Source organism: Ictidomys tridecemlineatus, chromosome 6 (genome assembly GCF_052094955.1).
Source record: "Ictidomys tridecemlineatus isolate mIctTri1 chromosome 6, mIctTri1.hap1, whole genome shotgun sequence".
NCBI classification, from domain to species: domain Eukaryota; kingdom Metazoa; phylum Chordata; class Mammalia; order Rodentia; family Sciuridae; genus Ictidomys; species Ictidomys tridecemlineatus.
Genome location: NC_135482.1, coordinates 164,386,297 through 164,411,671, shown reverse-complemented (window position 1 = coordinate 164,411,671; position 25,375 = coordinate 164,386,297). Strand labels below are relative to the sequence as shown.

The window sequence follows — 25,375 nt, the reverse complement described above, 5'->3', positions numbered from 1 at the left end:
AGGGACACTGCAGGGTGGGGACAGTCATGCGCAAGTCCCTGCCGAGAATACAAAGAGTGGAGGAATCAAATAAAAAGTCTCAGGCTTGTTAGTAGCTCTTAGAACAACTAACATTTCTAATAGGGCAGAACCTTATATGATGCAACCTTGTTTCTTGTTTACTTGTTTGTTATTTGCTCAAGGCAATTTGTAAGACACAGTATCACTTCTGCTAGAGTTAAAGCCATCTGGGTGGAGCAGCTGCTGATAAGGCCAAGCTCTGAATCCCTACCTTTTTTGTAATAAGGCAAAAATATTATCAAGTGTGGAAGCCACACGTGTCGAGTGGCATGCTGGTAAGCCAGTCTCTGGAGAGCAGGTCAGGAAGACCATGGTTTGTCGTATTTGCCAATTTCCATCGTGCAAATGTTCCCACTGTGGTCAGATGGGAAAAGATGCCCACAAGTGAGACTCGCCAGCCTGTGTGGGCTGGCGCAAGGGTACTGCGGCACATCTCCAAACATGGCTCTTGCTGGAAATTTTTAATTGTGTCAATATTGTCCCTTGTCTAGTTGCTACTGAGAGCTTAAAAATCTTTTATAAATAGCAATAAAGAGTAGTGGTGTTTTACTTACTTCCAATGAAGCCCCAAACATTGACCTCAAAAAATAAGTTTGTTTTTTTTTATGTTTACAGATTTTCTGGGTTAAAAATTTATGACAGAAGAGATCTGTGGATAGCTTATCTCTGAGACATTTAGGACACTCAGAGGCTGGAGTCCACTTGACAACAGAAGGACTGTATTCATCTAGAAACTTCCTCATGCCTATACCTGGTGTTGGTACTGGCCTTGTCTGGAACACAACTGAGACTTTTGGTGAGAACATCTAAACATCTGTAGCTGCTCTGCAGAAATAGGCGGCCCCAGAGCATCAAGTGGAAGGGAAGTAGTGTTTCCTTTTATGATGCAACCTTGTTTCTTTGTTTGATTTTTTGCTCAAGACAATTTGTAAGACACAGTATCACTTCTGCTAGAGTTATAAGCTTGCCCAGAATCAAGAAGGATGTTGTAAAAAGAGTTATGTAGAATGGAAAATATTTTTTGTGATCATCTTTGGAATGATGCCAGAGTTGATATGTAGGGAACTCTTTCAAAGAATGCTGGGAATTGACTTCCATCTAGTTCTTCCCCAAACCTCCCTTGACGATTTCATCCTTCAGAGAAGCTTCTAGAGCTCTGTTCACTATTTTCTCAATTGTTTTGTACTTTGTGCTTAGATCACAAAGACAACCACAACAAAACAGTGCAAGAGAACTCTATTAGCTTAAGAAATAAAGAACAACAACATCCATTCACTCATTCAACAAGTTTATCAGGCACCTGCTGTGAACCTGGCACTGTGCAGGGGATTGGAAAGCAGACAGAAGTGGTTCTGCATGCTTGGTGCTTGCAAGACAACTAACCAACAAAGTAACAAATAAATAAACAAAATACTGACAGCTTGTAACAGGTGCTTATAGGAAATCAATACTGTATATGATTGAGAATGATTGGCAGGATGCATGTGTTAGATGGGAGGATCAGGGACGGCCTTTCTGAAGAAGTGACATTTAAGATGTCAAATAAAGCAAAAATAAGAAAGTGGGAGGATTGTCCTAGGAGCACGAGGCAGCAAGTCTAAAGCAAGTGGGAAAGCATGATGTGTATTCCAGGGAATAGAGAGAAGAGGAGCAAGATATGATACAGAGGGCAGGGCTGGAGATAAAATTGTGCAGCCATCAGTACAAAGATGTCCTTTGACACTGTGTGAAAGGAAAAAAGTGGAGGAGGGGATGAAAACTAGTGCACAGAGGAAGAATTCTGTTTAGAAGTCTAAGGGAGGCAAAAGGAGAAAAGAATGCAAAGGAAGAGAGTGGTAGAAGACAGAATCTAGAAGAGTGATATGAATGCTCTGAGAAGCACTTGCTTTCAGAATGCAGGTGCAGCCCTGGCTGCATTCAGCTCATTGGCGGGGGGAGGATGGGCCCAGACAGGAGTCCACCAGGTGGAGACCATGAAGGGAGATGCTGATAAGCATTGTTTCACTAGAGTGGAGAAACCAAAAGTCCCATTGGAGCAAGAGGATAAGGAGGTAGAGGCAACATTTACAGTCAAAACTCTTGAAAAAAAAACTCCAAAGAGAAATGGAGCATTAGCATTTTGTAAAGTGAGTTCTTCAGAACACTAATTATATTAGGTATGGATTGGTTTGATGCAAACAAAAAATTTTGAGAAAACCTGGGTTTAAGAAAGTCTCAGCTGAGCATAGTAGCACACACTTGTAATCCCAGCAGTTCAGGAGGCTGAGGCAGGAGGATCATCAGTTCAAAACCAACCTCAGCAATGGCGAGGCACTAAGCAACTCAGTGAGACCCTGTCTCTAAATAAAATATAAAATAGGCTGGGGATGTGGCTCTACTGCCCCCCAAGTTCAATCCCTGGTACCAAAAACAAACAAACAAAAAGCTTTTAGCACCTATCTTTATTATGTCTTAATAAGCATTGCAAATTTTTCTCCATTTTTGATGCCAGGATGCTTGCCCCTCCCTGCCCTACCCCTCTAGAGTGGAGAAACCAAAAGTCCCTTTGGAGCAGGAGGATAGTTCTTCCCCAAACCTCCCTTGAGGATTTCATCCTTCAGAGAAGCTTCTAGAACTCTGTTCACTATTTTCTCAATTGTTTTGTACTTTGTGCTTAGATCACAAAGGACAAAAATTTTTCAAGTTGCATCTTTTAATACTACTGTCACGAACTTTGAGGAAGTACTGAGCTTACCTTAGTTTTTTGTCCTCAAGTTTTACCGAGGAAAAATACAAAGAAAGCTTTGTAATGCACATTTCTGTTTTCTTTGCAAAACTGCAGGAAGTGCATCGTCAGTTGAGTTTCTTGATGTTCTTCCTATAAATTAGGCTGGAGCCATAGCTCAGTGGTAGAGCACTTGCCATCCTCAGCACCACATAAAAATAAATAAATAAAATAAAAGGTATTGTGTCCATCTACAAATAAAAAATATTAAAAAGAAAGAAAGAAAGAAAGAAAATGATGGCAAATTCCCCCTAGGAACCAATTCTAGGAAAAACCAAATCGCTTCTCCCAGGGAGCTGGGACATTTAAAAATATAGATCACAATCAAGGATGAATTGCAATAATGTAGCATAAAAATGACTTTAATGTAATCTGGTGATTCCTACCACCTTATGGAGGAAAAGGGAGGCCCAGGGATGCGAAAGAAGCTGCATCTGCCTGGGAGCCTCAGCAGCAAGCCCCCTCTGCCTGCCCTGTCCTCTGGTCACTGTCCTTTGGAGAAGCATGGGACACGCGCTTTTCACCACATAAGACGTTCTGATAACGTCTACCCTTCTCTCTTAAAAATATTCCCCCCCCCTTTTTTTGGTACCAAGGATTGAACTCAGGAGTACTTACCACTGAGCCACATCCCCAGCCATCGCCCGCCCTCCCCACTTTTTTTTTTTTTTTTGCATTTTATTTAGAGACAGGGTCTCACTGAGTTGCTGAGGGCCTTGCTAAGTTTCTGAGGCTGGTTTTGAACTTGCAGTCCTCCTGCCTCAGCCTCCAGAGCTGCTGGGAATATAGGCATGCACCACCGTGCCCAGCTTCCCTGGTTATTTTTAATGAGGACATTTTACCAGGGTTTTAATTAATAGCTCCAGGTACGTTCAGAAGGCAACATGATCAATTACATCCATTTTAAGTAAATAAGTGCATAGAGGGATTCACAAGTTAGTCCTCTGCGTTGGAAAGTAGTTTCCTAATAAATCATGATCAACATACTGGTTGGCTTCTACCATCGAAGTCATTTGTATTATCCTCTTGGGTTGGCCCATTTACTCTCATTGCCCCTGGGAGGTTGCACTCTAAACCTTCATTGCTGCAAGCAGGACTTCCAGTGTTTTCTTTTCATCCCGCCCCAGTGGTGTGCAGTGGTTTTCTACCCAGGCAGTTGCAGTAGCAGCCTTGAGGGCAGTTTCTCAACGGGCTTAGCAGCATCTACGGAGGGGTTTCCCAGTAAGTTCCCCGGTTCACCCTGTCCCCTGCCAGCTTCTGGGTGAGCCTTGCAGGCGGTTTCATTATTAAATCTCTCCTCTCTTTCTGTGTGTGTACACGTGCGTGTGCATACGTGTGTCTGTCTTTCCTTCGCACACACATTGTACTCACAGACTTTTACTAAATACTTTTCATTTAATTATTGTTATTATTTTTATCAAGGTTCGTATTGTCTTAAATGTTGGTCAGCTGCCTCCTGTGTCCCTCTGATTTACCCCATTGGTCACTAAGTGCTTCTTTGTTTTTTTGACACAGCAAGAGGATCAAATGCCACTGATTTTTTAGAAGGTTTTTATTAGTACATTATAGTTGTATACAACAGTGGGGTTCTTTTGACATAATCTTATATGCTTGGAATATTATTTGCTCCCTTTCAGTTCCTAGTACTTCCTCTTTTCTTCCTTTCCTGCCTCCTGCTTTCCCTTTCCTATACTCTACCGGTTTTCCTTCTATTTATTTATTGTTTTAATTGGTGATTTATAGATATACATAAAGGTGTGTAGTATATTCATATATGTCCATAGCATAATTCAATCAATTTTATTCTCTAGTTCCTCATTTTTTCCATCCCCCTCCCTCCCCCTCGATCCCCTTCCTCTCCTTCTCTGATCTTCTATTATCATGAGACACCCCCCACCCCACCCCGCTTTCCTCCTTATTTTGCTCTTCTGGACACAAGAGAAAACATTTGACCCTTGGCTTTCTGAGTTTGGCTTATTAAACTTATGATATTCTCTAGTTCCATCCATTTACCAGCAAATACCATAATTTCATCCCTCTTTATGTCGGAATAAAATTCAATTGTTGGAAAAAAAAACTCAATTGTGTGGGTATATCATGTTTTCTTTATTCATCCATCTGTTGATGGTCACCTGATGTGGCTGTGTCCCTGTAATATGCTATTTTTAAGTCCTTTGGATATAAACCAAGGAGTGGGATAGCTGGGTCTATTTTGTTGATTGATTGTATATTATCTTCTGAGAAGTATCTGTTCAGTTCCTTGGCCCATTTATTGATTGGGCTATTTGGGGTTTTTTTTTTTTTTGGTGTTAGTTTTTTTGAGTTCTCTATGTATCCTGGAGATTAGTGCTCTATCTGATGTTCGGGTGGTAAAAATTTGCTCCCATTCTGTAGGCTCTCTCTTCACCTCACCTTCTTTTGCTGAGAAGAAACTTATCAGCTTGAATCCATCCCATTTATTGATTCTTGATTTTATTTCTTGTGCTATACGAGACTTATTAAGGAAGTTGGGGCCTAATCCCACATGATGAAGATTAGGGCCTACTTTTTCTTCTGTTAGGCACAGGGTCTCTGGTCTAATTCCTAGGTCCTTGATTCATTTTGAGTTGAGTTTTGTGCATGGTGAGAGATAGGGGCTTAATTTCATTTTGCTGCATATGGATTCCCAGTTTTCTTAGAACATTTGTTGAAGAGACTATCTTTTCCTCAATATATGTTTTTGGTGCCTTTGTCTAGTATGAGGTAACTGTATTTATGTGGGTTTGTCTCTGTGTCCTCTATTCTGTACCATTGGTCTACAAGTCCATTTTGGTGCCAATACCATGCTGTTTTTGTTACTCTGTAATATAGTTTAAGGACTGATATGGTGATGCCACCAGCTTCACTTTTCTTGCCAAGGTTGGCTATTCTGGGTCTCTTACTTTTCCAGATGAATTTCATGATTATTTTTTCTATATCTATGAGGAATGTCATTGTGATTTTGATTGGAATTGCATTAAATCTGTATAGTGCTTTTGGTAGTATGGTCATTTTGACAATATTAATTCTGCTTGTCCAAGAACAAGGGAGATCTTTCCATCTTCTAAGATCATCTTTAATTTCTTTCTTTAGCATTCTGTAGTTTTCATTGTAGAGGTCTTTCGCCTCTTTTGTTAAGTTGATTCCCAAGTATTTTATTTATTTATTTTTTTGGAGGCTATTGTACACAGGGTAGAATTTCCAGTTTCTCTTTCAGAAGGTTTGTCACTGATGTGCAGAAATACCATTGATTTATGGATGTTGATTTTATATCCTGCTACTTTGCTGAATTCATTTATTAGTTCTAGAAGTTTTCTTGTGGAATTTTTTGAATCTTCTAGGTATAGAATTATGTTGTCGGAAATTAGTGATAGTTTGAGTTCTTCTTTTCCTATCCGTATCCCTTTAATTTTTTTGTCTGTTTAATTGCTCTGGCTAGATTTCAAGAACTATGTTAAGTAGAAGGGGTGAAAGAGGGCATCCCTATCTTGTTTCAGTTTTTAGAGGGAATGCTTTCAATTTTTTCTCCATTTAGAATGACGTTGGTCTTGGGTTAGCATAGAGAGCTTTTACAATGTTGAGACATGTTTCTATTATCCCTAGTTTTTCTAGTATTTTGAACGTGAAGAGGTGCTGTATTTTGTCAAATGCTTTTTCTGCATCATATGATTCTTATCTTTTGATGTGTCTATTGATGTGATGAATTATATTTATTGATTTCCGTATGTTGAACCAACTTGCATCCCTGGAATGAACCCTACTTGATCGTGGTGCACTATCTGTTTAATGTTTTTTGTTTGTTTTTGATTTGCCAGAATTTTATTGAGAAGTTTTGCATCCATATTCATTAGAGATATTGGTCTGAAGTTTTCTTTCTTTGATGTGTCTTTGCCTGGTTTTGGAATCAGGGTGATATTAGCCTCATAGAATGAATTTGGAAGTGTTCCCTCTTTTTTCTATTTCATGGAACAATTTGAAGTTGTATTAGTTCTTCTTTGAAGATCTTGTAGAACTCATCTATGTATTCATCTGGTCCTGGTCTTTTCTTGGTTGGTAGGTTTCTGATGGTGTCTTCTATTTCATTGCTTGAAATTGATCTATTTAACTTGTGTATATCATCCTGATTCAGTTTGGGCAAATCATTTGACTCTAGAAATTTGTTGATGCCTTCAATATTTTCTATTTTATTGGAGTACAAATTTTTAAAATAATTTCTAATTATCTTCTGTATTTCTGTAGTGTCCATCATGATATTTCATTTTTCATCACGGGTGTTAGTAATTTGAGTTTTCTCCTTCTCTTCATTAGCATGACCAAGCATTTATCAATTTTGTTTATTATTTCAAAGAACCAACTTTTTGTTTTCTCAATTTTTAAAATTGTTTCTTTTGTTTCAATTTTGTTGATTTCTACTCTGTTTTAATTCCTATCTTCTACTGCTTTTGGTGTTGATTTGTTCTTCTTTTTCTAGGGCTTTGAGATGTAATGTCAAGTCATTTATTTGTTGACTTTTTCTTCTTTTAAGGAATGAACTTTCCTCTTAGTACTGCCTTCATAGTGTCCCAGAGATTTTGATATGTTTTATCAGTGTTCTCATTTACACCTAAGAATTTTAAATCTCCTCTTTGATGTATTCTGCAATTCATTGTTTATTCAATAGCATATTATTTAGTCTCCAGGTGTTGGAGTAGCTTTTATTTTTTATTTTATCATTGATTTCTAATTTCATTCCATCATGATCTGATAGAACACAGGGTAGCATCTCTACTTTTTGGTATTTGCTAAGAGTTGCTTTGTGGCATAACATATAGTCTATTTTAGATAAGGATCCATGTGCTCCTGAGAAGAAAGTGTATTCACTTATTGATGGATGACATATTCTATATATGTATGTTAAGTCTAAGTTATTGATTGTATTATTGAGTTCTAGAGATTCTTTGTTTAGCTTTTGTTTGGAAGATCTATCCATTGGTGAAAGAGGTGTGTTAAAGTCACCCAGAATTATGTGTTTCGATCTATTTGACTCTTGAACTTGAGAAGAGTTTCTTTGATAAACGTAGATGCCCATTGTTTGGGGCATATATAATTGTTATGTCTTGTTGATGTTCCCTTAAGCAGTATGTAATATTTTTCTTTATCCCTTTTGATTAACTGTGACTTGAAGTTTACTTTATTTGATATGAGGATGGAAACTCCTCCCTGCTTGTTTCCACAGTCCATGTGAGTGGTATGTTTTCTCCCAACCTTTCACCTTTAGTCTGTGGATGTCTTTTTCTATAAGATGAGTCTCTTGAAGACAACATATTGTTAGCTCTTTTTTAAAAATGCATTCTGCCAGTCTATGTCTTTTGATTGGTGAGGTTAGGCCATTAACATTCAGGGTTATCATTGAGACTTAAATTGTATTCCTGGTCATTTTTTTTTTATTTTTTGTATTTAACATGACTTGGCTTTTCCTTTGATTGATTTTTCCTTTAGTGTAATACCTCCCTTTGCTAATTTTCATTGTTTTTCATTTCCTCCTCATGAAATATTGTGCTGAGAATGTTCTGTAGTTCAGGCTTTCTAGCTGTAAAGTCTTTTAACTTTTGTTTATCGTGGAAGGTTTTTACCCAGCTTTTTGCTGGACATAAGATTCTTGGTTGGCATCCATTTTCTTTTAGAGGTTGGTTTATGTTGTTCTACAATCTTCTAGCTTTCAGGGTCTGGGTTGAAAAAAATCTGCTGAGATCTGAATTGGTCTCTCCCTGTATATAATGTGATTCCTTCCTCTTGTGACTTTTAAAATTCTCTCCTTTTTCTGTATGCTAGGCATTTTCATTATATTGTGTTTTGGTGTGGATCTGATTTTTCAATTCATTCTTTATGTTTGGAAAATTTTCTGATTTTATTATTTCATTGAATAGATTGTTCATTTCTTTGGTTTGTAACTCTATGCTTTCCTCTATCACAATAATTCTTAATTTTGATCTTTTTATGTTATCCCGTAATTCTTGAATGTTCTGCTCATAATTTCTTACCATCTTCACTATGTGGTCAACTTTATTTTCAAGGTTATGTATTTTATCCTCATTGTCTGAGGTCCTGTCTTCCAAGTGATCTTTTCTATTGGTGATGCTTTCTATTGAGTTTTTAATTTGGTTTATTGTTTTCTTTATTTCAAGTATTTCTGTTTTTTTTAAGAACCTCTATCTCTTATTAAAGTAATCTTTTTCTTCCAGTATTTGTTTATGTAGCTCTTTATCAAAATGATACTTTGCTGCCTGTGTTTGCTCTTTTATATCATCCTCCCTGGATCCCTGGTTCTCTTCCACAGCATTCATTACTGCAGTTACCTTGGCTTTCTTCTCAGCTATATCACACTCATCTTTGAGGCTATGATCCCGTGCCCATTCCTTCTCAAAACCTTCTCCAGGAGCCCCATAAGAACACCTTTGCAGTCCTTCAGGTATTTTTATTTGTATTCTTGATGAATGCTATTCTAAGTGGAATGAGATGAAATCTTAATGTAGTTTTTAAATTTGCATTTATGTGATCACAAGAAATGATGAATATTTTTTCATATATTTGTTGGTCATTGGTATTTCTTTTTTTGAGAAACATCTATTTAGTTATTTTGCCCATTTGTGGACTGGGTTATTATCATGGTGTTAAGTTTTATGAGTTCTTTATTCTGGATATTAATACTCTGTCAGAGGAGTAGCTGGTGAAGATTTTCTTGCAGTTTGTAGTCTCTCTTTACATTCTCAATTGATTATTTTTTGCTGTGCAAAAGCTTCTTAATTTGATGTTGTTCTACTTATTGACCCTTGGTTGTATTTCTTGAGCTTTAGGGGTCTTGTTGAGGAACTTGGTGCCTGCACCAATATGCTGGAATGTTGGGCCTATATTTTCTTCTAGCAATTGCAAAGTTTCTGGTCTAATTCCAAGATCTTTGATCCCCTTTGAGTTGGCTTTTGTACAGGGTAAAAGATAGCTTCATTTTTCTACATTTGAATAGCGAGTTTTTGTTAAAAAGTGTATCTTTTCTTCAACATATATTTTTGTCATCTTTGTTGGCTATCCGATGGATTATCTATGTGCATTTGTCTCTACATCTTTCCATTTTTTTCATGAATATTTCAATGCCAATACCATGCTGTTTTGTTATGACTACTATGTAGTATAGTTTGAGGTGAGGTGTTGTGTTGCCTCCAGCCTTGCTCTTCTTGCTCAGGATTGCTTTGGTTATTCTGGGTCTTTAATTCTTCCAAATAAATTTTAGGACTTTTTTTTTCTACTTTTGTGAAGTGCAATTGATTTTTGCACATAGCTTTTTTCATGTTAAACTTACTTATTATTAGTTCTAATAATCTGTAGATTATTTGGGGCTTTCTACACACAATCATTCTACCCATTTCTACACAAATTATTCTCAAATAATGGTAGTTTAATCTTCCCCTTGAGTCCTTAATTTATAATTCTTTTCTTGTTTTGACTTCTGTACTTGCTGGAACCTCCAGTAAAATTTTTGAATCACAGTGGTACTGGGTGGTATTCTTGTTCTTTGTTTCAAAGCCTGAACTTTTGGTGTCTCAATGTTAGTTTTGATGTTCAAAGAGACTTTTTATTAAATTAGAGACATTGTCTTCAATTCCCAGTCTACTGAAAGTTTTTTAATAACGTAAAAATTTGAGGAAAACTTTCCCCCAGATGTCTTCAGATATAGTGTTTTCGTTTGTTTGTTTGCCTTTCTGCTACTTGTGTGGTGCCTAAAATTCTTGCAGTAGGCCTTATTTACCTATGATATCTTACGCTTTATATGTATCTCTGAATTCTATTGAATAGTATTTGATTAGGATTTTTTTAATCTGTGTTTATTAGAAAGATTTGCTTATGATTCTCTTTCATATACATCCCCAGAAAGCTTTGGTGTCAAGGTATACACAGTGCTTATGCACCTGGATTTCAAGTGGATTCATTCTCAAACTCTCTTCCTTTGGATCTTCCATTGTTCTGTATTCTTTTCGGTTTGGTCTTATCTCTCACTCACATGTTTTCTTATCTTGTGTCCCTGAAATCTTCCAGCATATTAGATATTAACATCAGTTTTGATGGGAGAAGGTTTGCATAAGGGATGGGAACAGCAGGGGTGTTTTGAGAGTGGAATCTGAGGGAGAAGCTCCATGTGTGAGGATTATGGAGAGAAAACCTCTTTGGGGAGGTCTCAACTGTAGAAAGCAGAAACACTTACATGTTTGATGTGACCTTTCTCTGTGATTCTACAAATCTTCAGTAATGACCTCAGAAATGATGGTACTCCCAGGTAATTTCATTTCCTGTGAGAACTGCTGAAAGGCTGAGTTTTGTTCTGGTTGGTTCAGTCTGAAGCAAGGTCAACAGGCATGAATGAGGGGATATGAGACTGACAGGTAAAAGATTTTTGATTGGAGAGTAGAATATGGACACTCAGGATGTTGGAGGTGAACAATTCCTGATGATGTCCTGGTCCAGGGGCTGATCATGGGAGAAGTGACTGAAAGGGAATGGCAGTGATGTTTTAGGAACTGAGGAAATGGAGGAATGAAGCAAAATTCCTTCACACTTTCTGTCATTGCATTGCTTGCTCATGACCGCCATCATGATAACAAGCGGACCACTGCCTTTGCGTTTTCAACCTGCCACATCTATGTAACTTTAAAATATGCAGATGGAAAGTGAAAAATCGAAGGTCTTTGAAAAGGTGGTGTGAGTGCCGCCAGGCATCAGCAGTGGGAAGATAAAATGTGCAGACGGTGGATGAATTTCCCCTTTTAGTCAGACATTTTGAAGTCGGGTAGGAACAGCCAGGAAAGTGGATTCTGGCAGGTGCCTCCCATGAATGGAAATTTTGGAGTTGGACTAGATCACTGCGGCTGGCCTGAGCGCCCACAGAGAAGGGGGCCCCATGGAACCCAAAGTTAAAGCTGACCAGAAAAGGAGATGAAAGGCGGAAAAGAACCCAGAAAGTCGGTCAAAGGAAGGGTTTTTAAAAAGTGAGGTGGCAGGAGATGAATGGCAGTGTCACAGCTAAGATCAAACAGCTTTGGAAGTACAACCTGGGGAGGAGGCAAAGGGCAGGACATACAGGAGGAGAGACAGTGCTCAGGACGCTCCAGGGTGAGGCCTGGGGGGAAGGCTTTTCGGAAAATAAAGCAGATGTGACATCCAAGGGGACCTTTAAAAAGTTTTGAAGCTGTGTGACTGTGGTTCACAATAGTCCACTGCATATCTCAAAATAGCTAGAAGAGAGGATTTGGAATGTGTTCACCACAAATAAAATGCTAAGTGTTTGATCATTGCATGTTGCCTCCTAGTACCCAAATATCACATTGTACTCCCATGAATATGTACAATAACTATGTCAATTAAACACTTTAAATATATAAAACTGAATCTAAAGAATGTCTGAAGTCACTTTTTTTTTTTTTTTTGCTGGAGGTCTAGGGCAGGATTTTAAATCTGATGTAAGTTACAGATGAAGAATAAATCAAATTTAAGTGTACCACATCATGTTCTAATTAAATAGAAGCCAGTGAATTGGTTAATAGAAATGGAGAAAAGGGAGACCAGTTCTGTTGGCCATTTCTAAAATCTCTCAGCAGATGCCACGTCTGCTTGTCCTCAGGACACACTTTGAGTCACAAGGATTTCCATACCTGGACTCACAATGGAGCTCCCTGGGTGGCCCTGCAGGATTTCAGAACCAAGATCCACTGAAAACCTTGATGTGGATTCATTAATGCAAGAACCAGAGGAATCAGGACATCACTGAAGCTTCTTCAAACGTTTCCTTCCCCACCCCCAGCAGCATGTGGTAGAAAATATTTCAGATATTTGAATACAATATGTAAGATAGCCATCAGAAATTTAGGATAGGGGATAGTATTTTGGGGGGAAGGTACCAGGGATTGAACTCAGGGGCACTCAACCACTGAGCCACATCCCCAGCCCTATTTTGTATTTTATTTAGAGACAAGGTCTCACTGAGTTGCTCAGTGCCTCACTGTTGCTGAGGCTGGCTTTGAACTAGTGATCCTCCTATCTTAGCCTCCCAAGCCCCTGGGATTACAGGTGTGTGCCACTGTGCCTGGCTTGGGGATAGTACGTTTTTAATAAAAACATGTCTTTTTTAAAGATTTTGAGGTCCTCAAGTGAGTGGAAGAGGATAGATGGATTGAGTGAATCTGGAGGCACATTAACGCTTTGGTAACTTCATGAATCATACTTTTATTTATTTGGATAAATAAATGTGGCCAATAACTTCCTGGTATGTAAGAAGCTATGAATAGTGGTGTGTGTGTGTGTGTGTGTGTGTGTGTGTGTGTTTAGTCAGAGAAGCCTCATCACTTTCACTAGGAAGCCAGAAATGCTGACAGCCCTTGTGTGCACCTTGTAATATATTTAGGAGGTGAAAATCTGGTGCTTTTCAGGTACCCACAGCCTTCTAGCTTTACCAGGCTCAACTCTCATTGTTGTAGACTCTCTGACCTCTTCAGAATTCAACAGGATCCCATCTTTGCTGCACCTAATTTTGCCTCCTTTGGTAGCGTATAATTAGATACCAATACAAATCATGGCTATTGTTAGAATTCAAATGGGTTCTAATGAGAATTAATATTTTCTATTTGTGGAAGTACTGATTTGGGTACATAATTCAAAATTAGGCATGAGCCACTTACTTCCCAAGCCGAAAGAGTGGTATTATATTTACTTTATAGAGATTAGAATTTCGTGATCCAGATATCAGAGCTTTCTGTTATAACTGATTTCGAATGCCCCAACCAAATCTCATCCTCCATAACAACAACTCAACAAATGAATATGTGATTGAGTTAGTCAAATGCACCTTGATGTTTTAGGTCTTCTCTCCTTAACAATTATCCAGGAAAACTTTATGTTAGGCACACACATAACTGTGATGTACTATATATATTAATCAGAATTCTTTTGGTTGCAAGTGACAAACTCAATGTACAGTGATTTAAGCAAAAGAAAAAGGAACTTACTGATTCATGTAACCATATTTAGGTACACTTTGGGTACTGCTGGACCTAAAGACTCAATTTTTCAATCTCTTTATCTTCTGTTTCCTTTGTTTCTTTTTCCAGACAAAAGCTTTTTTTTTTTCCAATTAAGTAAGGTGTTTCAAAGCATTTGAACTTACAGACGTTAGTTAGAACTTGAAATATTAGAAGAAGCAAAAGTATCCTTCCCCAAGACCCTGGCAGAAAAGTCCTTGGGAAGGTTCAGCGTGGCTTCCACCACCATCTCCAAGACCACAGAGCAGGAGCCCTCTCACTGGCCACCTTGAATCAGATGCCTACCACTGGGGCTACAGTGTGGTCAGCAGCATCCTCTCATTGACCACCCTGAATATAAAGAGGATGAGGACAGGAAGAGAAGTTTCTATAAGGGGGTCTAACAAGTTTAATGGGAAACTTACAAGAGCAATAAAGGGATCTCAAATGGACACGTTCATGTGTATAAGCACAATAAGGTTCATATTCATGGATAGCAGACTTCAAACTAGCTCTCAAGGCTGTACTGACCTATAACAGAAAATCCAGTGAAAACATTTACTATTAGATGCAAGAAGAGTTTATAATGACATGTGATCCTTAATCTAAAATTAACCCCAATTCTCTTTAAAGATTGATTATAAGTGTATATTTTGTCAGGAGCTCAGCTGAACTGGAAAGAGCTGAGCCATCAGGTGTCAGAATAACCCATTGGAGCAAAAAAATCAAAACTAAAATAACAGGGATATTTTTGATCACTTGCTGTGATAGTGAATGCAAGAGGCTTAAACTGGAGAAAGTATTGACTCTCCCCTATTCCATTTTTTCCCCCCATGGAATAGCATGCTATCAAGTAGGTCATCTCACTGTCGAGTGAGTCTTGAACCAAATGCTCTGCCATTTAATAAAGCATCTATAAAAATGATCAGACTCATATGTAATCTGGGAATTGGAAGGAGGGAGAGGAAGGAAAAGGCTCAAAGTAGAAAAAGCCTGGGTACCGAGTAGTGTAGGGAAAGTCTCTTCAAGGTTTCCTGATGAGGAAACCTCCCACAGGAGGTGCCGGGGCTACAGATGCACCTCAGTGTGACACCTCTGGCAGAGGGGCCTGAGGACTTGAGGGCAGCTTCCTTCAGAGACTGCAATACAGACGTGCCCCTGGACTTTTCTGCCAGGGCCTGAGAAATGACACAGAAGTTTTTAGCCAGGACCTGAAGTCTTCATGTGTAATTTTTTTTTCTATCAAATAGTACAAAGGTAGAGTTTTGGTAGCATTAGACACACACACACACACACACACACACACACACACACGGAATAATATTTTTTTTCTCTTGGCTCACTATTTTCAGAGTGAGGAACTTAAGTACGAATCAACAATGAATGGCATTATTTCTAAATTCTGAGTCCCAGAGGATCCTTATATTATGCAGAAAAATAAGAATTCAAAGGCCCTCAGATTCAAAGCACCTAAAGATTTTATTTTACCAAGCTTTCCTACTTGTATTTGATCATCTCCTAGTGCCCATCCCACATATGACTGAACTTCAGTGACAAGAACCTGGTAATTTCCATGGTGACGCAATTTTCCACATTTTCTCAGACTTTGATGGACAGAAAATTTTGTTGTTTCTTGTTTATGTTTTTGTCTTTGTGGTGCTGGATCCAGGGCCTCATGTTTGCTAGGCAAATGTGTGCTCTACTAATGAGTTATGGTCCTAGCCCAGAAATTTCTTTTCGAAACAATTTTTTTCCCTCCCTGTCTCTTCTATTCATAAGCTGTAGGACCGTTTTAGATCAATGATATTCCTTCCTTCAATGGGGAGGTCTTCAAACATTTGAACTATAAAGATCTTCCCCCAAACTACCTTGAACACATAATTACTCCTGTTGCAGAACATACTTTTTTACACATAACCAGGAGAGGTAGAATTCTAAAGCAACAGATTAAAAAAAAATAAGATGATATTATATCTAGGTCAGCATCCCAAGATCCTACGTGTCAGGGAATGGGAACTGGATTCAGGACGACGTTAAAGATAGGTCTGAGTAGCTGGTGATGCCATTAACTAAACTTTGAAAATAGATTTAAATACACAAGGGTAAACTAATGAGAGCCAAGAGAAGGGTAGTAGTTTCCAAAGAGTTTAGAAAAAGGTGAATTGGAAAATAAATATGGTCCAGTAGGTTCCCAGGGTGGAGGATGCCAGAATGAGTAGATAAATCTTTTCCGTGGAGCTGGTTCATCCCTGGAAAGAAGAAGGCTGCATTGAAATTACCAACAATTTGCAAATATGAAGTAGTTTCATGTACTACCTATTTTTGCTCTGATGATACATTTTGCTAAGCAATGTTATGATTATTTAATTTACATTTTTATGACTAAAGTAGCCTTTGCTCCTATTAGGGAATTTTAAAAATAGAAAAAAAGGTGTAAGGAAGAAATCAAAACCATACGACCCTAATATTTTGAGTATTTTAATGATGTAAGTATATTTGCTTTATATATATATGTACATATATATATACATATACATACATATATATAAAATTATTCTTCAGATAACACATCTTAGCGACTGCAAATATTCCTTTTGGATATTTAGATCATTCCAATTTGTTGTTAGTATAAATGACATTCTATGGACATTCATGTTACAGATATTTGTCTTCTTTTTTCTCCAGATTCTTCAAAGTAGAATTATTTGCTCAAAGGACATTAATATTTTTTAACCCTGTGTTACATATTGTAAAATTGCTCTTTAGAAAAGTTGTACCAATTTAATTCTCAACAGAAGCCCTTAAAAATGCCAGTTCTTGAGGACGTGGCTCAGTGGTACGGTGCTTGCCTAGCATGCATGAGGCCCTGGGTTTGATCCTCGGCACCCACAAAATTAAACACAAAAGTTTAAAAATGCCAGTTCTGCAGGATACTTGCTAGAAAAAGCCAATTTCTGAGTTTTAAACTTAGCAATTCAGAGAAAAAGATTGTATAGTGTTGTTTTAATTTGCACTTTCTTGCTTGCAGGAAAGCTTGAAAATTGCTCATGTGGGTTTTAGTCATTTTTATTTCTTTTACTTCAAATTATGTTCATGCCTTATGCTCATTTTTCTATCTAGCCCTTGGTATCATACATGACGCTTTTTTCTTAGCACTTATATATTAAAAATATTAATCCTTTGCCTACCATATTAACTACCAGTACGCTTCTTTCTTGCTGTTCATCATTAACTTGATTTTCATTCTTTTATACCAAGTTTTTGAAATTTTATATAGATATGTCCATCATTTTTTTTCTTTGTACTTTATGGTTTTAAGCTTAGAAAAGAACAATTTTTAAAAAAAAAATTTTCAAGGCACATGTTTACTGCTTTGTGTTCACATTTTAACACTTATCTCAAATTGTCTACAACTTCTTTTAGAATGTGTTGTGAGAAGATGACCACCATTTTTCTCTAGCACTCATTTTGTAGATCACTTACTAAAAACATCCTTTTCCACATTGTGTGGCTATGGAATGGAATGGAACAGACCGGAATGGAGTGGAGTGCAAAGGGATGTCCCTAGGAGAACAAAGCCAAATAAACAGGAAAATGTACAAAAAAAAAAAAAAAAAAGTCAAGGGAGGAGGTATTCACATGAATACCTTGTATATAAGTGGGTTGGCATGAATTATGTACAGTAAACAAATTTGCTTAATAGGAGCAACTAAATAGGTGAAAATGTTGGGACACTGCAGGGGTCTTTGATAGTGTTAGGTTGTGGCAGGCTTCCCTTCCCCCTCCCCTTTCATGGTGGCTGTGGGTGGGGACTTTCCACCTGGCTAAGGAGACTCGAAATGGCCAATCAGAAGCTGACATGGCAATGAGATTCCAACCACCATGGTTCCCACTGGTTGAAGCAATCGCCCTGTCAACTCACATCAGCCCTGACCGACCTGACAGACAGCTCAGACAACCTGCTGTCCATAGCTGCAATTTAGATGGCCTAGGCCCTCCTACCTCCAGCTTCCCTTATGAGCATTGTTCTTGCCTCTCTCACCCACGACTTCCCCAGTCCTCACCCTTTCGTGGACTGGTGAACCTGGCCCTGGATCGCCCCCCAATAAACCTTCTTTGGGTGACTAATTCTTGTAACGTGGTTCCTGATCTCTAGTGTTGTTTCTACTTTACAGGTAGATCAAGAGCTAAAACCCTCAAAGTGGTTAACAGTTCTTATAGCAAAGCGCAGCTGGCAGATCTGAGACCAGAAAAACTTGTGTATCCCTTTGCAACCTCCAATATGCCCTGGCCTCATTATTGTATTTGACAATATATGTGCATATATAAAATGTAATTATTGTTCTGGTGGTTGAGTGAATTGTACCTCCATAAACTGTTACAACTAACAACTTACAGCTCCCCCTGTAAAGAAGGTAAACTGCTGGGTATAAAATTTAAATTGGGAAAGATGGAGACAATAAGGGCAAAAGAAAGAGCAGAGCCTAAGTTTGGTTTCCCAGGAAAACAAAGCCTGAAACAAGGACTTGTGACAGATGGTTATTTGGCATGGGATCCAGGGAGTGGGAGAGAGGCCTTGGTCAAAAAAAAATAGGAAAAATTCAATGAAGGGTACATACGTTTTTGGCCAACCCCGTGGGAAGCTTGGTTCCACTACCACCAGAACTTATGGAATTTGTTGTGATTTTCTTTGTGGCCTATGATATGAGTAATTCGCAGGCATGTTTTGTGTGCACTCTTTAGAGATATTTGGAGCAGTAATTTGTTTCTCAAAAATCTCCTGTTAATTTGTTGCTATAAGCATCTTTAGCAACTGCCATCACAGGATTATTTGATCAGATTTATTTATTTATTTTTTGCCATGCAGCTTAGTTGAGAATACTGGAAACTGGTGCCAGAGTAGATTTGTTTTGGTTGCTGGGAGTGGGAAGGGAATGGGTGAGAATAGGATGTTGAAGGAGCAGTTGCTAGATAAAAATCTCAGTCTCTGACTGTTAAAGCAAGCAGAGAACAACAATCACCCAACCAAAATAATTTGAAAGATTTACATATGTATACATCTGTATGTGTGTGTTTGTATGTATGTATGTGTATGTGTATATATATATATATATATATATATATATATATATATATATATTCAATTATGTATCAATTTCAAAATCAATAACAAATGCTCCCACTGTTGACCTTCCAAATATATTTTTTTTTGGTTATTTTACTTGAAATTTTAGAGAGTGAAACAGAAACATCCGTCACTGAATAATAGTCATACCCTGAAAAATACTGATTATTAATTAGTTTTCCCAGCAATGTCAGTGCATGACAATATATGTGCATATATAAAATGTAATTATTATTCTGCCTTACAAAATCTCCATGCTTGAGTGTAGATATTATGAACCAGTTTTCACATTCGTGATCACCCCTGAGGCATGAATACTTGGGCTCTGCATACCCTTTAGCAACGTTCCCACCCTTATGACTGTGGAGAAAGTCAAGCTGGGGAGCCACCTGCTTAGCTGCTTTTACCTTTGTCTCTTTCTTGTGTTGTTCCCTGTTGTGGGAACATTTAAGGTGATTCTGAGACATGATCACAAATATCATGTAAAATTTTAGTGACTCATGAGCAAATATGGCAGTCATAAAATTCCACTTCAATAGGAGGTGCAAGCTTTCCACAAAGTAATTTAATTTTCACCGCTTTCAGGACAGTCTCCTTATTTATCCCCAGTTCAGCTGGACATAGGGGTGGCTTTTGTTGTGAGAGTTCAAGGAGTTGCACTGAGAGTAACACTTTCCCAAACTTGTTCATGAAAGGCCCCTTTCAGAATCTCCTGTAGTGAGTCAGGGTCAGTTGGTGGGATGTATTTTCACAGGTAACTCTCACTTCTCTGTCCTGCTTAGATCTTGAGCATCAAAGTCAGGCACCTCTTCTTTCATGGAGCATGTCGGAGGAGGTGATGGAGCACTACCTTGGAGTAAGAAGGTGAGTGACTTGGGAGCAAAAACTTAGGTAGATGGTTCAGCTCAATCTTTTTTCTAGAGGAGAATTTAGAGTTTTGCATAACAATCTGAATATTATTTGGGCCTTAAAAATGAAGATTATAAAGAGAAATTTTGAGAGGCAGTTAAGGAAACAGACACTGTGTGGCAGAGCTCACTGCCTATACAACAATAACAGCCATTATTGGTTCCCTTTAAAACGTATAGCATTGAAATATTCTGGCTTACAGTCCTGTTGTGTCTCCATAAATGTGGCCTCATACTTCCCCAAGCCTCTCTCCCACTTATGAAGAGGAAATCTTCCCCATGTATTGGATTTATGGTCTGCATCCTGCTTAATCAGGTATGGACACTAGGTCAATCGACTGCTATGTTGGAAGCCTGATTTCTCCTTCAAAGGTACCCAATTCTACCTAGGATTATATAATGGAAAAGTGATTAAAAGTGATACCTTTCCTAACTACTCTGAAGATTGGATGTGGTAAGAGAAACATTTCTTAGGGAGGCCACCAGGAATTTTTTTTTTTTTTTTTTTGGTTCTGGGGATTGAACTTGGGGACAGTCGATCACTGAGCCACATCCCCAGCCCTATTTTGTATTTTATTTAGAGACAGGGTCTCATTGGGTTGCTTAGTGCCTTGCTTTGGCTGAGGCTGGCTTTGAACCATGATCCTCCTGCTTCAGCCTCCATAGCTGCTGGGATTACAGGCGTGCACCACCAAGCCCGGCTACCACCAAGATTCTTGATGAATTAAAAAATCAAGAAGTGAAAACCCTCTCTCAACCCTGTACCCAAGATTCAGCTGCAAGGTGGAGAAAATGAAAAAAATTGGGCTCCAAGGCATGAGTTTCCTCTTAAACAGAAGTAGTAGGTGATTTTGCCAAAACAGAAAACATTGAGCTAGCATTTGGGAAGATGGCCAATAATAATAATAGCAACACCAAGGATGATAATAACAGCTACCATTTATTATATGCCACATGCTGACAGCTTCAAAATATCACTCCCAATCTTTTCAACACAAAGCACTTCAATTGTCACTAATACTTCAGAGCGATAGAAACAAGATCGAGAGGTTAAACAAAAATTCCAAAATCATATGACTGATGTGGATGATAAACCAGGTCTGTCTGGGAGAAAAAGCTAAAATTTTAATCACTTCTGTATTCTGACTAAACGTTAAATACTAGCCTCCATCAACTGAATTAATATCAGGTACCAGGTATTATACATGCACTGTCACTAATTTCGCAAAGCAAGTGTACCATCATCCCCATTTTGCAGATGGTGAGACAAAGGCTCACAAAAGATTAATAATTTGCCCAGGGTCACATAGTTACTAATCTGTAAAACTGGATTCAATTCCAAGCTACATTCTCCAAGTCCTTTCCTTTTCTCATCAAGCAACAGTGACTTCTGGGGCAAGGGCAGACTTGCGAGTGAAGAAATATGTTTGGTAAGGACAGAGTTTTTCTGCTTTTCTGGATAGATCTAGGACTTAAGCTCAACTTTATTGAGGAAGAAAAAAGAATGTGGCATATGTCCTTGGAAATGGAATGCTTTTGAGCTTAATGTATCTCTTGCTAATGCAGAATTCATCAGCCAAGACAGATGGCTGGCCTGGTGGAGGCAGAGGAGTGCAAGGAATTTTGAAAGCCAGCATCATTCAAGACCTGGGAAGTCAATTTTAGGAGTTGAATTTCACAGCGTGTGAAAGGAGCATTTGGAGGAGTCACGGAGAAGGCAGCTCACCTTAAGAACAGCATGGAGCTGTGTGGTTTCAGGATGTCGGTGCACATTTTGTATTCCTGACATGAGTCTATTGCATTTTAATGAAACTTTGGGGCAGAATCTGTATTGGATTTATGGTCTGCAAACTGCTTAATCAGATATGGACACTAGGTCAATCGACTGCTATGTTGAAAGCCTGATTTCTCCTTCAAAGGTACCCAATTCTACCTAGGATTATACAATGGAAAAGTGATTAAAAGTAGAAGTATAGATCTACCACATGCAGTTATCCCACTTCTAGGTATTTATCCAAAGCACATGAAGTCATCCTATCAAAGAGACACCTACACTCCATGGTTGTATTGCAGCATATTCATAATAGCCAAGATGTGGAATTTCACCTACGTGCCCATTGACAGATGAATGGATGAAGAAAATGTGACATATTATTCAGTAATAAGAAAGAGTGAAATCCTGTTATTTGTGACAAAATGGAACTGGAGGACATTATGTTAAATGAAATAAGCTAGACACAGAAAAAAAAAATACTGCACGTTCTCTTTCATATGTGGAAGCTAAAAAAACTGATCTCAAAGTAGAAGAGAGTAAAATAGCAATTACAAGAATCTAGGAAGGATGGGGTAAGAGGAGAGGGAGGCTGGATAACAGGAACCAAGGAGGAATTATCTCCAGTGTTCTACAGCACAGGGGGGTGACTATAGTTCACAATAGCCTATTATATAGTTTAGGAAGAACTAGATAAAGCCTTCAAATATAAATACACGATAATTACCCTGACTTGATGCACACTGTGTACAATATTGAAATATCACTTTGTACTCCCTAAATATTACACAATGTTATGTGTTAAAAAGAAAAAAATAAATTTTCATAAAAAGGAAGTAGAAGTAGTCTCAGGACAAAGAGAGGGTAAGATAGACCTCTGTGAGCCGAGGGGACTCTGTGAGAGGAAGACATTTCATACCTCTTTTTCAGTAAGCACCCACAGAGCTCATGCCCTGTGGCTGCTGTGACACCCCTTTCACTACTTACTGTTCAGCAGGGGACAAGCAGTGGACCAGAGATCACTGTTCCTCAGCTTGTCACTTGGAAGTCAATTGAGGAGTCAAGTGAGTGTGATTTTGTGGTGGTTCTAGAATTTCGAGGGTGCAAAGAGCAGACTGTGGTCAACATTCAAGATAGGAGCATCTGAGAGGTGGGGGCCAGTGATGGTGTCATGGAGAGGTTTGGAGTGTTTGACCTGATGTGCTTTTTGGTTGCTATTTGTGATAGGAGCATCTGAGTAGGGAAAGAGACCTCTGGACATCTTGGTAAGTAGGATAAATAACGAAGATCACAGACCCATGTTGGGTTGCTGAGAGCCATAGCTAAGTAAGAATGAGGCATGGCATGACCCAGGTCATTTACAGTGACATTGCATGAAAGGTGACCTTGCTCAAGGACCAGGGTGGATCCAGGTTTAGGGTGTATCCTGCTGGGATTAGGGAGTATCCCGCTCCTTGGGTTTAGGGCCGTTCCAGGTTTAAGGTGGACCCTGCTGGGTATAGGGCGTATCCTGCTGCCTCAGGCGCACCCGCTCCTTGAGTTCCCCTTGAGTTCTCAAAGGATTCAGAGAGTATTTTGGGATGCAGAGCCCTGTGGAGGTGGGATTTCCCCAGAACGTGTGTTTAGAGTGCCAGTGACAGTTTGGGAATAAAGAGTTGCTGTTTGAATCTACAAGATGTGAGTGGCTCCTGATTTTGTGTCCAGCCAGACTGCAGCATTGGGGAGATTTAAGACACCCAGTCTAGCCTCTCTAGTTTGGAGCAAGCAGCTGTCTGTGAACTAAATGTGTGTGAGATAGACACTGGAATGAAGCTACTTTTGAAATATTGTGCAGGAGACAAAGATGGTTAAAGATTTGTAGAAAGAGAGAGAGAGAGAGAGAGAGAGAGAGAGAGAGAGAGAGAGAGAGAGAGTGTGTGTGTGTGTTGGTATTGGTGGTGTGTGGGGAGCTGTAGCCTGGAATAATGACACATAGATTTGGTCTAATCGAGACAGTGCGAAGGTGGAAAGTGTCTTGGTTTTGTAACATCACAAGTCACTTCTTCTTGTGACCTCCCTTCCCACTCTTACTGCTCCAATCATTGAGTCACAGTTGACTATTGGCTACATATCCTCCCTTCATTTTTTCCAGGTTTGACTCATTGCTTGCTAACTAGTTGGATTATTTGACCATTAATTTAAAATACACAAACGCGTAGTGCTATTGACTAAGTATATTATCTGTTGCTCTAACAAAATAACTGAGACCTGATAATGTATTAAGAATATAAAGTTTGTTTATCTCACAGTTCTGGAGGCTGGGAAATCCAAGAGTCAGGTGCCAGCATCTGTCAGCATCTGGTAAGGGCCTCCTTGCTGTGTCTCAGCATGGTGGAGGGCATCACATGCTATGACAGAACAAATGTGTTAGCTCCAGTCTCTCCTCCTTTACTTATTAAGCCACTCATGCTATATGACCTGACTAGTCCTAATTACTTCCTAAAAGCCCCACCTCCAAATATGATGGACATGAATTTAAGGATGGAGTTTCTAACACATGAATTTTCTGGAACACATTCAAACTGTAGCAGCCATAAACACTGAGTCATCTCTTGGAGTCCTCTTATTTGGGGAAACTGAGACTGATCAAAATTTGATGAAGTCAGTAGAGACTGGACTAGAACTTGTGGCTTCTGACTCCTGTCTTGTGTACCTCTCAGTGTCCACGTTTCTACTGTTTTCTGGTAACTACTGAGTTGACTTTTTTGTACATGTTTATTGGTCATTTATATTTACTTGTTTGTGAATTTGCTGGTCACTGCTTTTACCCCCTTTCCTGTTGAATGTGGTCTTAGTTACTAACAGCCGAGGGGTTGTCAAAGCTTAGAAAAGCGAAGGACTTCACCCGGGCTATTGAGTGGCTGAATTGGCACCCAGCCTTGATTTTCTTTGATTCCAGAGGCAGTGCTTCCAGCTACTGTTTTCACATCTCTAGTCTCAGGATATCCCCATAAAAAGGAATATTCACCCAAAAGCTAAAAAATAAAAAATAAATGCATGCAGCACCTGTTTTACTAATCACCTTTTCATTGTGTTAGATATAATAGCACCTACCCCCATGGGTCCTTGGATGTTGCCAAGACTTCTCATTTTGCAAAATCATCTTACTTCATATGTTTCTCTGTATGCTAAATTATTTGTTTTTTTTTTTTGAAGGTGTTCTGTGATCCACAGAGGATTCCCACCACAACTTCTGTTCTTGTATTTACCTAAATTCCTTTAGAGGAAAACACCTTGCTCTCAGAAGAGAGATGAGAAGAAAAATGTAACCTTCTAAAAAATGGTATTTTGGTCAGGTTCTAGGTTTGGTCACGGTGGAAGAGATCCAAAATACCTGCAAACTAAACCAACGGAATTTTTTTTTTCTCTTTTATGTCATAAGATGGGTAGGGTGGCTTCATGGCATTGGTGACAGTGACCAATTCTGCGTTTCCTTGCTCTTGGGGCTGACTTCATCCAGAATCCAAAATAATTTGTCACCATTTTTACCTTCCCTGAAAGTGGGCAGGAGGAGAAAGCATATATATATATATATATATATATATATATATATAAAACTAGAAGAAGCTCATTCTACCTCTGCCTACTTTCCATTTGCTAGTACTTTGTTATGTGACTGAACCATGCCATAAGGAAGACTGGGAAATGTTG

At 38.7% G+C, this 25,375-nt stretch overlaps 1 long non-coding RNA gene across 1 annotated transcript; it reads left to right on the top strand.

The window, feature by feature from the left end:
- Positions 1–680: 680 nt before the first annotated feature.
- Positions 681–24,770, top strand: LOC144378422 (uncharacterized). The gene is made up of 3 exons (XR_013440074.1): positions 681–856; positions 19,789–19,870; positions 21,481–24,770. It is a non-coding gene; the product is annotated as an uncharacterized LOC144378422 (long non-coding RNA).
- Positions 24,771–25,375: the final 605 nt, after the last annotated feature.